Source organism: Panulirus ornatus, chromosome 18 (genome assembly GCF_036320965.1).
Source record: "Panulirus ornatus isolate Po-2019 chromosome 18, ASM3632096v1, whole genome shotgun sequence".
Taxonomy (NCBI): Eukaryota; Metazoa; Arthropoda; class Malacostraca; order Decapoda; family Palinuridae; genus Panulirus; species Panulirus ornatus.
The window spans coordinates 28744621-28760666 of NC_092241.1; positions in this window are offsets into that span (position 1 = coordinate 28744621).

Below are 16046 nucleotides of genomic sequence, written 5' to 3' on the forward strand. Positions count from 1 at the left end.
AACAGGAAGGGCAATATATGCAATTGCTTGAAAAATGAGGCATCCACGAAAAAAAGGGGGGGTCTTGTTAAACAGGTGTTGCTGGAAGGGCTGATAAACGAGTGTAAGATACATCATAGCATGATGGACTGCTTGTAATGCGAGGGTTCGAAGTACTAGATGAGCGAGCGATGAAGAGTTACACAGTGACCAGTCCTATGACTAACACCCTTTTGTACCAAATGCTCTCGAGAAATCTGGCCTCCACAGTAACGCGCTGGTGGGTTTTGGAGGCGCTACTCGTTATTATGACCGCTGACGCAGCGTTAAGTCTGGTCTTTCTGTATAATTCAGTGGTGGAGGTTAAGAGGGTGTTAGTTGCTGCCACACTGCTGCATCTGCTGACTCCTTTATGTTATTTGTGCAGGTTCCGGAGGTGGTAGTTGGTACTGACGATAGTTGCCGCAGTGTTAATTGGCTCCTGTCTTGTCACAGGTGCAGGTTAAGAAGGTGCTCGTAGTAACTTACTTCTGTCGGCTCTGGGAGGTGTTAGTTGTATAGCCCAGGGTGCTGCCACTGTGTACAGTTGGTCCCTGTTGTAATTCTTTATTGTATGCATCGTAGACGTCACATATATTCCAGGTTGGTGGTATGGTATTATTTGCTGGCTTAGCAGTATGCTAACGATGTTCTTCGTCATCTCAGACCTTAACTACGACGGTAAGTGTTCGTGCCTGAGTGCAAACTATCATTGCCAAACTATTTCACACCCAGTGAACCTGGCAGTTAGGTTAGGTAGTACGTTTCTTTAAGGAACTAGTAATCATATCCGTTCTCCTTTTCTGAACAAGCAATATAAGAATCCTACTAAAATGCCCCCAGATGAACGAATACCTAAACGTATGGAAACAAGATAGATTTATATATGAAAAAGAAATATATGAAAAATCCATCTATATACCTTATCTTTTAGCTGGTCGTCGTTTGAAGGTTCGTCTATCCGCTACAGCTGAAAAGTGGTGGAAAAAAAGAATATATGTATGGATGGACACCATGCAATATATTTGCATAATGCCTTCCCTATCTCGTTTGCATACATTTTGGCATCTGTATTTTACATCCTGTTTTTTATTGTTTTTTTAATTTCTTGCCCCCATTCTCTTTAGATATATTACTGTCTTGACACTGCGGTTGACTGTATGTCCACTGACCACACAGATAAATCTATCAGCTCATTTATTCAGGCACTTGGAATAACAGATCTACATCATTTCCAAGAGGTTAACAGTGGCGTATCATAACAGTATAAGCAAATCCTATGAAATTAATTTATTTCATATAATACAAGATATCATGGATAGGATGAACCTATTTGAGTTTAGATATTCCTATAATGATGTACGACCAGTTTGTGGTGTGTCGTCAGCCGTAGCTGCATGTGGATAGCATCAGATGTTTGGCATTACAGGATCACTCTGCACTGACCAGAATCTGTCGTTGGATGGAGCAGTTGGTTCTTCTTGGAGATGCTTATTTTGATTTAGTCAACATTGTAAGAATAAGCATTACTAATGCATGTAAAGTGAACTTGATTTTCGCTTGGAACAATGGAGAGAGAGAGAGAGAGAGAGAGTTCCTGTCAAGAGGTACATTGGGTCGTACATGTACATGCTGTACATTTTGTATGTACGTTTCAATGTTTCAACGATGCTCTCTTTCGACGGTTTCAGCCATGTTTGCTGAGGTTTTGAAAGCTGTTTTGTATCACGCTAATGGCGTGGTTGAGCCAGTCTATCGAATCTATCATGACGTTACTGATTGATTCAAACATCAAATGCTCAAAAACCTATGTTGTTGTGCATATAATCCTAACCTGGTGTATGTCTGGTTGTACTCCGAAGTTCTCTCTCGTCACTTTATCACCGTCGTACCACGACAGAGAGCTGGCCGCACCTCCCACCCTTTCCTCCTCTCCGTCGTGTCCCTCATTAGACCTCTCACCCTCGGCGTGTACTAAGTCACATTATGCTGTCTCTCATTTCAATTAAGAATGTCTAACAATCAGTCATGGCGGTGGGCTTGCAGGTGTCTGGGTGGGCTGTGAATCAGGGAGCTGCAGACTCACTGACTGACCCCTTGAGGGCAACGCAAGTTTTCACTAGCAGGAAGCCTCTCAAGTCGCCAGACATTTGTGTGTCGTCCATGGACACGTCCCTCTCAGCTCGAGGCTGCCGCATCACACCACCGCTTGTCCATGGAGGAAATGTTCCACCGCTTTGTGTCCTGAATCGTTTTTATTCCTGTGAGCCACAGAGAGATGCTGGTATTACATCACTGAGGTTTTGGCAGTGGTGTGTTGAAAGCATCAGGCGTAATTAAAGATCGGGACGTAGCTTTATCTTGTGTTGGACCGACCTCCCAGATCCTGAGGGTGCAGTTAATCACTGGCATGACAGCATTGACCATCACTATTAAGAACCCAATCCGAGTGGCAAATATACGATCGCTATAAGATTTTGAGCACTCATTAGCTCGCTTATGCGAGATAATAGACAGAAAAAAAAGAGAAAAAAAAGGTTAGCGGTCATGTAGTTTGTCACTTAGCTACTTTCTAAAACACTGTCGTACGAGGACGCATGTTCGCTTCCTGCTTGTGTCCATTCCTTAGCATCACAGGTGATTACAAAGTAGCAAGAATAATACAATCGTTTATAATTACTCAGCCCAGAGTTCCAATTAATCAGTAGCTATTTCCTGCAAGAGAAGGACGGCTTCAGATTGTCGTGAGGGAAGACTTATATGACGATGGTGGTCTGTGATGCGTGGACGGAGGTACTGGGAGGAGCATTGCTTCACCTCAGGGAGCTTGACCCACATCATTATAGTCTCCCTCTCCTCAAACAAACCGTCATTTATTAACTCATACAGATGTCGTGCCATGCGTGCATACCACACACACACACACACACACACACACACACACACACACACACACACATACAAACACACACAGGTACACACAATCCCCAAACGCTTCGGATCCCAAAACAGTACACGAAGATTAATGGTTTCCTGCATCACTTTTGGAGAGAACATTTGGAAGCAATGAGGTACGGGTATGAAGTTACCAGTTTATCACATATAACCCCAGGCTTAACCCACCTCCATATATACCCATTGACTTAGGTCTGCACTGCCTTACTCCGCCACAGTGAATCTGTGGGTCGAAAAGCCATCAACCGACCCGCTCGTGTATCCATTACTTAACTAAATACACGTGCAACCTTGAGCTTCAATCCCTCCTGCCGACCAGCGTACATTGGGTCGACCCAAACTCCCTTTGGACGCATTGGTGGCACCCACTCATTCACACCAGCACTTCCTGACTCCTGCATATTGTACCTGAGGGCACTCATGCCACCAGCCAATCCATTCACGTGAGCACTACTCACCTCCTTTGCGGTACACTGCGGGGCGGAGACCTATCCACCGACCCACTCAGGCCGTCGCTACCCGCTTCCCACACAATATCCTAGTGAGCTCCCAGCTTTCTTGCGACCCACTTAACTCCAGTATTACTTGACTCCCTGGCGGGCTCCAACTGACTCACAGTGACCCCCCCACATGCTTGTACTGCTATATCATTTTGTTGGTCTGAGATTTTCAAAGATTTTCACTATCGATACTTCAAAGGCGACTTTTTCATGCGAACTGTTACACACACACACACACACACACACACACACACACACACACACACGATGACGTGATAATCTACCTATGGTTGAGGAGGATTCGAAGCCAGTCCTACCGTGTGGCAGGCGGGTACACTCTCCATTGGATCACATGGCGATAAAAACTCCATCTCATTCCTCCTGGTCCAATGGGTAGCGCACCGGTCTCCCACGTGGTAGGACTGGGTTCGAATCCTCCTCGCCCATACGTAAATCGTTGTTACCTATTCCATGTGTTTAGTATATATCAAAGCTATATATATATATATGTATGTATATATATATATATATATATATATATATAGGCCACGTTGAGCTTAAAACACCAACTTCTCCGTTACTACTCGCTGATTCAAGGATCACCAATAGAATTGTTGAATAAGATAACATAACAAGCACTACAGGCTCTCTGGCAAGATTTCTTTAGCTTGTGCATAGGCTTTGGTGAGGGGTAACCCTTAATATGGCTTTGAAATCTATCTACTCACAACTCGAAATTTCTATACAGTCATCACTCATTTACCTTAGGTCTGCACAGCTTATTTCAAACGTTTGACATCTAATATAAGATTAGTTAAGAACTTGTATTGTCTAAATTTGTGCAATATGAGGCAATGTGTGGTGAAGAACTGACTCAGCAGCTACCAGTACCTGGAAGTAGCATATTTTTCGCTCATTAAAAGCTGGTGTAAAGTCTCGTGTCAACCCGTACACTCTCAGGTAAAAACGTTGCCTATACCCTGATAGGAAGTGAAAACCCCATGTTACAAGTTGAGGGGTTGAGTGATATCCTATTGTACCCACAGGAGAAAAACTGCCCTCTTTTTCTTCGTATTGCCTTGGGTGAGACACCGTTCTAGGATACACAAGATGGACCATTTGCTGTTGAACATTTTTCCAGGCAATAGTTGTTCCAGGCAAGAAAGTCTTTGTCACTGTGATTTGAATTAAGATATTAACACTAAGTTAGCCCACTCCTTTTTGTGGCCACGCATGACAAGAGCGCAGATTATGGCACAAGAAACTTCGTGTCTCTTCATAGATCTAGCAATCGTAGGTTTGAATAGTCTTCTGGCTCTAGCGAACCCATTTTCCGCGAAGTTGATGATTGCTATGGGTCAGGGAAGTAAGTTTCCATTGACCTGTAACCTCTCTCTACATCTCGAGTATGTAAAACTCAAACGTTAACACTATAACTCCCTGGTATTATGCATGGAGTGGTTAAACGCATCAGTTCCTACTCTCCGTATGACTGGTGCTATCGCCGGGACGATAATTGACTGGTGAGGATATTGGCAGAGGAAGTAAATTCCCTTATTGACATAGGTGGGCCAAGGCCACAGACAAGACATACCTGGCAACCCGGAGGAAACCAGGGCTGCTCAACTGCCGGACCGAGGCGAGGGCTTTGGTACGTCCCGAGCTTCTCCCTGCTCTGTACACTAACTCGCTCATAAGAAACAAAAGCTAAGGACGGTTTTCTTTCACAGCACGTCTCTACAATTAACAGCATTTTTATAAAATTATCTCTTCTTTTAGCTTATCTATAATAATCTTTCCATTTATTTTGAGATCCCACATTAGTCTGAAATACATTTGTATTGCGTCCTTTATCTATTTTCACTTCGTTATCTTACAATGAAGCCTTTTACATCCGGACCTTTTGTCACATCGGAATTTTGTATGACTGGACCTTTACTCGTAGCGAAGTATTATCCCTGCAGAAGGCCGTGTAGGACAATATGGAGTTGCTGTTGTTCTGATGAAAACATATCCTGGCAGCATGTTGCGTATTCCCTCTTTCAGGTTATTACATGATGAACGTAGTCAACTTTTCTTATTTTTTTCACTGCGTTCCGCATTCATCATTCTTATGCAACTGGTGGAAACCGGGTTATATGTTACTGTCAAAAATATCGTCCTATTTTGCGATATGATCGTCAAATTATCGGAGAAAAGTTGAGAGGTAAACGTCTGTTCCTCCTACAAGAATCTGTGTCAGTGTATCCTGGGTTATGAAGCAATGACATCTGCAAACGCGAATAATACAGTTTAGTAGTGTATCCTAAGAATGAAACATGAGCTTCAGCAAGCTCGGATACTATGGTTATGACTGATCACATGCTAATAAGACGCATTGGGCCTTCCAGGCATGCTGGGTTATCACGATTAGAGGTCATAACAAGTCAATGAATCATGTCTGATTTGTATATGTAGTAAAAAAAATTTTACCACAAAGATATCGAGAACATCGGCGGTGTTTACGAATGTCATTTCTTTCCCATTTTCCAGTTTCCTTGACCTGCATTTATTTGACATTTTCTTTAGATCCTTTTTCCCTCCACTTTTATTTCATTTTCGCAAAACACTCGTCACTTCACTTGAATACTATTCTCCTGACCACTCCCTTCCATCGTGAACAGTCTGCTCTCGACCTCGATCGAGATATGATCAAGATATGATCGAGATATGATCGAGATATAATCGAGATATGATCGAGATATGATCGAGATATAATCGAGATATAAAGATCGAGTATAACTCTGACTCCTCTGCCCCTGACCACCCCGGGTGCGGATCAATCAGCTCGCGATCACCCTGTCTCTGATCAGATTGCTTCTCGTAAACTCTGGTACTAACCATTCTACCAATGACTATCCTCTCCACTGTACCCTTGACCACTGTATTTCATACTAATTTGCTTCTTACAGTTCTCTTCCTGATCGGGTCGCTCCAAACTGCACTCATCACTCAACTCTCCTGTTTCTAATCATTTACTTCGACAGCTCTTTTTTTAAGTGTTGACTCTGTTCGTACTTGCTGTTGGCCACATAAACGACCTCTGACGATTTTTTTAAAGTAATCTGCTCCTAACAATTCAAGTCCTGTAGTCTCTCCTTCTGACCCCGTTGCTCTTGTTTTGTGAACTCATGAGCTTTGCTCACAATTCCTCTGTTCGTAACCTTTGTGATTTTGAGCACCCAGCTCTCGAACGCTATCCACAGCAGCTTTTTACTGACCACTTCCCTCCCAATTACCTCGCATCTGACAGCTGCTCTTAATCGCCCTGTACTTGAACACTGCTACCGACTACTTTGCTCTCAGCCACTTTGTTTCTGACCAATTTCCACTTTGCCATTCTGTTTCTAATCACTTTGGTCCAAATCACGTTCCTTGTAACCATTTTGTCGTGACTAATATGCTCCTGAACACTTTGATCCTCGTCATTTTGCTTCTAAACACCTCACAGAACCAATCTGATTGCCAGATTACATTTAATTTTCCTTACTATTCCATATCCTTTCATCATCGTTATTTTTCTCTTGCTTTCTTCACCTCATCGTCCATCTTCTTGCATTTCGCTTTTCCCAACCCTAAGGCTTTCTGCTATTATGACTCTCATCCAATGGGTAAGTTCGCCATAGTCTTCCAGTCTCATTGTTATCTGGCTTTCCCCTTTCCTGCTTCTTATCCTTTCTTCGTCTGGCCTCTCCCTCTGCGTACGCAGGTATAATAAGATGTGGTTTATTCTCAGTCAACTTCTTCCTATCTCACCATTTCATCACGATGCTCCTCATTACGAAAGCAGATCTTAGCATATTCATCAGTCCATTCATCACATCCTTTCTCTGATCTATCAACATTGCCTTCAGCAATTACTCCATAAATCCGTCAGAAAAGTATTAGCCTGTACAGTTATTTCTACTATTTATATTTACGTGGTGCGGTCAATTGGCCAGTAAAGATTTCAAAGGTTTTTTCTTCTCTGCCACGCCAGTCAGTATGTGAATAATGAAATCCAGGTAGATATTGCATCATACTCTTAAACGTAAAATGAGGGTGATATGCAAGTGAAGATATTTGAAAAGGGAAAGGATACCTGTTTTCTTTAGACATGCAGCGCAGATTTGATATGATACAAAGAATAAATACAAGCGCGTGCAGGTGATAGTAATTGGCACTTTTGTGAAAAAAGCACTCAGAAGTAAATGTCACAAAAGTCACAGACGTATATACACATATATGCACCATTGGACACCTTCCTCTCTCTCTCAGTCAGTGGTGATGAAGGTGTGTGTGTGTGTGTGTGTGTGTGTGTGTAAGTGGGGGGGTTACGTCAACAACCACGCAGCAGACGGTAACGAAAAGCTTGATCGTCTATGAGGGAATGGCTTTAGCATGGACAGGCTGTCAAGCACCTTCACCACACGAACTGATCTAATTACGGAGTCCGAGGAAATGACCTGTTCGTGGAGGATTTCCTCCGTCGTCTCTACTCATTATAAGATTACACACGTTAGGTCTGCGGCTGCTGGAACCTCCACAGTGATAAGTCGCTGCCATGAATTATTCTAAGTTCTTGTTAAACTCCTCCCCTCTGCCCCAGGACCGAGCGGTGAAACTCTCTTACCACCAGATCGCACAGAAGATTTTTGTATATTCTTACTTTTCATAACTATTATTGATAAGAGAATCATATTAGTATTATATTTTGCGCATGCTTGATGCATTGAAAACCTTAGCACTGTTTTCGATATATTTCGATATTGTTCATAGTTATTCTTTTTTTTTTTTTGCCTTATATGTATTAGTTATGAAAAGATCTTGACACTCAAGTTACCGTATGAAATATAATCATAAACACTTATAGAACATTAATTTGCTCTCAAAACTTATCAAAGATGTGATTATCATTCCCATATCCAAAGAGTGATAAAAACCATTTTCTAGTGGTTCTTTCTTGATAATGAGTCAGTTTTTACATGGTTGTAACTCGTCTTCTAGAAGTGAAATATATAGGTCTCTATGTATTCACATATTTGAGACCCAAGTCTGAGGTGCTTTATCATCACAGGAACTCTATACAAAGAGGATATCTCGTTGTTTCTGGTGCCTTGAAAGTCCAATGATGGCTATTTGATGTACGTACGTAGCGCATCACGTCACACGAAACAAAATCTTGAGAAAGTACTTGCTGCCCCACCGGTAGTAATCCCCTGCTGCATTGATCATCGCTACCGCCCAACCACAACATTGTGGAGAATCTTCAGGAGTTTCCCCACATAGCCTTTTCTAAATGTAGGTTCCATATCACGACCGCAAAATCTGTGTTGACCGTGAACAACGAGCCAACTTTATTGTATGTATTTTGCTATTACGAAGCGGGAACCATCATATACCATCAAATAGATCCATCTAGGTTTACGAATTCATTGATAGCTTTGATGATACTCCTCCCATGCTTAAACATGGCTGGAATGTGAGCCTTTTCAGAAAAGAATAGGAGCATTGAAATAATTGCCTTCACAGATACTGTCATTATTTTTTCTCACATACTCACTGACGTACTGTACTCTGGATCTTTGCTCCCTTTTCCACCATGTGCCTTACTTCAGATCCTCATAGCTTCCTCCTTTCCGACGTTCCATCCCGCGTACTTCGAGCAATCCACGTTCTGTAGATCATCCTCATTCAAACTCACATTGAAATAGTCTCGTCTAATCCCTGTCATATCTCAGTATCTTAATTTCATTCCCATTAGGTTTCAGTTTTATTTTATGACACTCTATCCTAGCCTCTGCTGCCAGCCTTCGAGTTTCACTTAGGTGTCTCGCACCGAGGATATGTTAAATACATAACGGCCTCACTCCTATCTCCGTCATATTGCACACTAAGATCCTGACGCTCACTTACCAACTTGTCCAAAAGCAGTTTAAGCAGCCATGGCAACATCACTTAACCTTGATGCAGACACGCCTTCACGGTGAACCTCACACACTCTACCCTTCCTACTCGTATAAATGCCCTACTTTTCCGGTGAAAAACTCACTTCGCCTTGCAATTTCTCATTTATCCTGCAATTCGTCTCTGTCAAACATTTCATACGCTTTCTCCGAGTCTAAAAAGACTTCTTTATATAGATAGATATATCAGTCGACGTGGCATAGGGAAATGCATCTCTCAATCGTGGGGATCTTGGAAGAAAAGTGAAGAATATATCTAAAAAAGAATGTAGACGCTGATTTGAGCCCCTCCGATGTCAGTAGCCTTTTGTCAGTAACTTTTTAAAGATGGAAGGCTAAAGGAAGAAGAAGAGTGACAGACAGACGAAATAAAGAAGTGACTCTTACAGTTTCACTGTTCGAGGAGACAAGAAGGTATCATAGTCGTCAATCACTGTATGGTTAGTGTCGACACAGAAATTATGATAACCAGCAGCTAGGTGCATATCGTGGGTCTAGTAAGCCCCCGTGGCTGAGACACAAGCAGATAACTCATGATAGTGGCCAAAATACTACCAGTAGAAGACAACAACATCACGGCTGGTGGAAAAGTCTTTAGAGAGGGAATACCTTGTCAGAATGATAATTTAGGCACCTTTAAAGGTACCTAGTGTTAGGGAGGTAAATTTTTGGTATTCATTATGTGACAGATCCATGACAGAGTGTGGGATATGGTTATGCCCATTATATGTTATTTCAGAGATGTATTTTGGATGTTAAATTTGAAAGTATGAAACGAATAAAACTGAAAGAGGAAGACTGCATATCCCTATTACAGAGTCTAAATTAAGAGAGGATACATTTTCAGCGCGAGAAAAAGAGACTATTGGAACGCGTGAGAGTAAATAAGTTTAAAGGTTAAAGATAATTATGTTTATACAGGGAAGAAAGAGGGTAGACTTTGGATTAAAACCTTGAGGGACACCAGCGTCTAGAAGATAAGTGGTACAGGTAGCGCCCCATCACTAATTACCACGACGGAACGACTGGAAAACATGGGAAGCATTAGGGAATACAGAGAAACAGAAAACCAAAAGGAAGTGAGTTTAGAGAACAAAGCTTTACGTCATATATGTGTCATCGCCCGTTGAAGCAGGAGAGTACAGACTCGTCGAGGATCTTCTCATTCCAAAGGTGTCCATCTTTTTCCTCCTACTTGAAGTAGTGCCACCCTGGAGCTGCAAGGGCTCGAGGAAAAGGTGTCCTAGAGTAACACCATGACACTTTCAAAAGAGGGATCCTAGGGCAATCATAGATAAATAGATGAATATTATGTAATATATAGATATGCATTCATACATGATGGCAAAGCGAGCACTTTCAGAGACGCGGGAAGACGTGTTCCAGAGATTATTGTCCTGAAGTAAGAGAAAGGTAACACTTGTGCAAAGCCATTACACACCAGAGGGGGAGGGAGACGTAACCACGAGATTCATAGCCTCAGTCTATCTTGCGCCCATCGTTTAGGTCGAGATAAACGAGACATAAAGAAGAGATGGCCTTCATGCTTCAGACAGATAATGTGTGAGACAGATAATCGCTGTCGTGGGACTGGACTATGTGCATTCGCTGCTGTCCTCCTCTGGTTACACTCCGTTTATTGATTATTTGAGCATGACCAACGTTCTTAGAAATATCGTGTGTGTGTGTGTGTGTGTGTGTGTGTGTGTGTGTGTGTGTGTGTGTGTGTGTGATGATAACTTGTAATGATTCCGACGACTTATCTATTACGTGCAAAGGTATCAAGCTGTTATTTGGGTCTCTTATGAGGAAAGTTCATACATCTGTAGTATGTTTTAAAGAACTGAATTTAAACATCGTAAACACATTTGAATTCCTAAATTCCGAGAGGTCGCGTTTGCCAAATGGCTCAAAATACGTAGCTAATTTTCACGAAATCAAGGAAAAGGCTGTCTTACAACACAATCAATTTCGTTCTTCGGGCTTTACCTAATTACTTTGTTGTAGGAATTCCTTGTTGTAATGGTGAGCGTTCCTGACCGTGACGCATTTATGGGCCGCTCAGGGTCGAGCGCAGAAGTTCCAATCCTCGTTGTGGCGGTCGGACTACAGTAAACTCAGCCGTTCATCCAACCCTCGGGGTTGGTCGATAAAATGGATACCTTGCTTAAGCTAGGTCATATATATATATATATATATATATATATATATATATATATATATATATATATATATATATATATATATATATATATCATACAAAGCTCCATCAGCCAGGATCGAACCTGGGACCCCTTGTGCAAGAGGCAGGCATGCTAACCGCTAGGCTAAGGGACTGTATTATAGGAAACAACTATTCGAAATACTAAGTACTCGAATACCCTTCGTCTCACTATGGTGAGCAACGGGGTCTATTTCAAATAGTTGTTTCCTATAATACAGTCCCTTAGCCTAGCGGTTAGCATGCCTGCCTCTTGCACAAGGGGTCCCAGGTTCGATCCTGGCTGATGGAGCTTTGTATGTTCTATGTAGGTGCGCGTTCATATACACTTTATTCGTATATATATATATATATATATATATATATATATATATATATATATATATATATATATATATATATATATATATTTTATTTTGCTTTGTCGCTGTCTCCCGCGTTAGCGAGGTAGCGCAAGGAAACAGACGAAAGAATGGCCCAACCCGCCCACTTACACATGTATATACATACACGTCCACACACGCAAATATACATATCTATACATCTCAATGTACACATATATATACACACACAGACATATACATATATACACATGTACATAATTCATACTGTCTGCCTTTATTTGTTCCCATCGCCACCTCGCCACACATGGAATAACAACCCCCTCCCCTCTCATGTGTGCGAGGTAGCACTAGGAAAAGACACCAAAGGCCCCATTCGTTCACACTCAGTCTCTAGCTGTCATGTAATAATGCACCGAAACCACAGCTCCCTTTCCACATCCAGGCCCCGCAGAACTTTCCATGGTTTATCCCAGACGCTTCACATGCCCTGGTTCAATCCATTGATGGCACGTCGACCCCGGTATACCACATAGTTCCAATTCACTCTATTCCTTGCACGCCTTTCACCCTCCTGCATGTTCAGGCCCCGATCACTCAAAATCTTTTTCACTCCATCTTTCCACCTCCAATTTGGTCTCCCACTTCTCCTCGTTCTCTCCACCTCTGACACATGTATCCTCTTGGTCAATCTTTCCTCGCTCATTCTCTCCATGTGACCAAACCATATCAAAACACCCTTTTCTGCTCTCTCAACCACACTCTTTTTATTTCCACACATCTCTCTTACCCTTACATTACTTACTCGATCAAACCACCTCACACCACATATTGTCCTCAAACATCTCATTTCCAGCACATCCATCCTCCTGCGCACAACTCTATCTATAGCCCACGCCTCGCAACCTTACAACATTGTTGGAACCACTATTCCTTCAAACATACCCATTTTTGCTTTCTGAGATAATGTTCTCGACTTCCAAACATTCTTCAAGGCTCCCAGAATTTTCGGCCCCTCCCCCACCCTATGATTCACTTCCGCTTCCATGGTTCCATCCGCTGCCAGATCCATTCCCAGATATCTAAAACATTTACTTCCTCCAATTTTCTCCATTCAAACTTACCTCCTAATTGACTTGACCCTCAACCCTACTGTACCTAATAACCTTGCTCTTATTCACATTTACTCTTAACTTTCTTGTTTCACACACTTTACCAAACTCAGTCACCAGCTTCTGCAGTTTCTTACATGAATCAGCCACCAGCGCTGTATCATCAGCGAACAACAACTGACTCACTTCCCAAGCTCTCTCATCCACAACAGACTGCATACTTGCCCCTCTTTCCAAAACTCTTGCATTCACCTCCCTAACAATCCCATCCATAAACAAATTAAACAACCATGGAGACATCACACACCCCTGCCGCAAACCTGCATTCACTGAGAACCAATCACTTTCCTCTCTTCCTACACATACACATGCCTTACATCCTCGATAAAAACTTTTCACTGCTTCTAACAACTTGCCTCCCACACCATATATTCTTATCTGTATATATATATATATATATATATATATATATATATATATATATATATATATATATATATATATATATATATATATATATACACTCCCCTCCTTGTATCTTAACTTTCTAAATGAGGAAACAGAAGAAGAAGTCACGCGGGGAGTGCTCATCCTCCGCGAAGGCTCACATTGGGGTGTCTAACGGTGTGTGGATGTAACCAAGATGAGAAAAAAGGAGAGATAGGTAGTATGTTTGAGGGAAGGAACCTGGATGTTTTGGCTCTGAGTGAAAGGAAGCTAAAGGGTAAAGGTGAAGAGTGGTTTGGGAATGTTTTATACTTTATACTTAAATTAATCATGGAAAATATATCATAAAGCTGTCAGTTGTCGATGGATGCCCAGTAAATACGATACAAATGATCAGATAGTAGTTGAAAACTGTCTTTATTTAACAGCATAATTAAAAGTAATATTGACAACTAAATGATATTCTAATGCCAGATTTGTATGCAGCTTGCAAAATTCTCCTGATAATGAGGTTTTGAAGAAAATCTATTTGTTGAAATAAGATTTTTACCCTCAAAAATTTTTTATCTCGGAATTAAAACACACAATATTAAAACACTTAATTACTTCAATCAATAGTGGAAAATATATCATAATGCTGTCAGTTACCGATATATATACACTAAATACGATGCAAATGATAAGATAATCCTTTAAAATTTTCCTGATTTAAGAGCGTAATTAAAGGTCATAACGACGCTAAATCGAAATTTTCAGACTATATTTGTATTGCATGAAAAGTACTATTAATGATGAGGCTTTGAAGGAAATCTATTTTTTGTTAAGAAAATGGCAAAAATGACAGGTAATAGCTCGGGGTATTTTTCACCTCAAAAATCTTTTTATTTCAAATTTTAATTATACCATATTCAGACACTTCTATGCTTGAATTAATTGTTGAAAATATATCATGATGCTGTCAGTTGTCCATGGATGCCTAGTAAATGCGATGCAAATGATAAGATAATCCTTTAAAATTTTCTTCATTCAAAAGCGTATTGAAAGGTTATAACGATGATAAAACGATATTTTAACACCGTATTGGTATTCAGCATGAAAAGTACTATTAATGATAAGGTTTTGAAGGAAATCTATTTTTCGAAGAAAAATGGCAAAAATGGCAGGTAATAGCTCAGGGTATTTTTCAGCTCAAAAACCTTTTTATTTCAAACTTGAAATATACCATAATCAAACAGTTCTATACTTGAATTAGTCGTGGAAAATATATCATAAAGCTGTCAGTTGTCGATGGATGCCCAGTAAATACGATGCAAATGATCACATAATGCTGGAAAACTGTCTCAATTTAACAGCATAATTAAAGGTAAAAAAGACGACAAAAACGTATTGCATGGCCAAATTTGTATTTAGCATGAAAAATAGCCCCAATAATGAGGTTTTGAAGGGAAAAAATTTTTCGAAGAAAAATGCCAAAACGACAGGATGTTTTTCACTGAAAAAAACTTTTTATTTCAAAATTCAAACAAACCTTATTCAAACACTTCTACACTTGAATCAATTGTGGAAAATATATCATAATGCTCTCACTTACCGATGGATGCCCATTAAATACGATGCAAATGATCAGATAATCCTTTAAAATTGTCTTCCTTTAAGAGCATAATTAAAGGTTGTAAGGATGATAAAACGATATTTTAACACTATATTTGTATTCTGCATGAAAAGTACTATTGATGATGAGGTTTTGAAGAAAAATACTTTTGAAGAAAAATGGCAAAAATGGCAGGTAATAGCTCAGGGTATTTTTCAGCTCAAAAAACTTTTTATTTCAAATTTACAATATACCATATTCAAACAGTTCTATACTTGAATTAGTCGTGGAAAATATATTATAAAGCTGTCAGTTGTTGATGGATGCCCAGTAAATACGATGCAAATGATCACATAATGCTGGAAAACTATCTCAATTTAACAGCATAACTAAATGTCAGAAAGACGACAAAACATATTGCATGGCCAAATGTGTATTTAGCATGAAAAATAGCCCCAATAACGAGATTTTGAAGGGAAAAAAATGTTCGACGAAAAACGCCAAAACGACAGGATATTTTTCCGCTCAAAAAACTTATTTCAAAATTCAAACAAACCATATTCAAAAACTTCTACACTTGAATCAATTGCGGAAAATATATCATAATGCTCTCACTTACCGATGGATGCCCATTAAATACGATGGAAATGATCAGATAATCCTTTAAAATTGTCTTCATCTAAGAGCGTAATTAAAGGTTATAACGATGATAAAACGATATTTTAATACCATATTTGTATTCTGCATGAAAAGTTCTATTAATGATGAGGTTTTGAAGGAAATCTATTTTTCGAATAAAAATGGCAAAAATGACAGGTAATAGCTCAGGGTATTTTTCAGCTCAAAAAACTTTTTATTTCAAACTTGAAATATACCA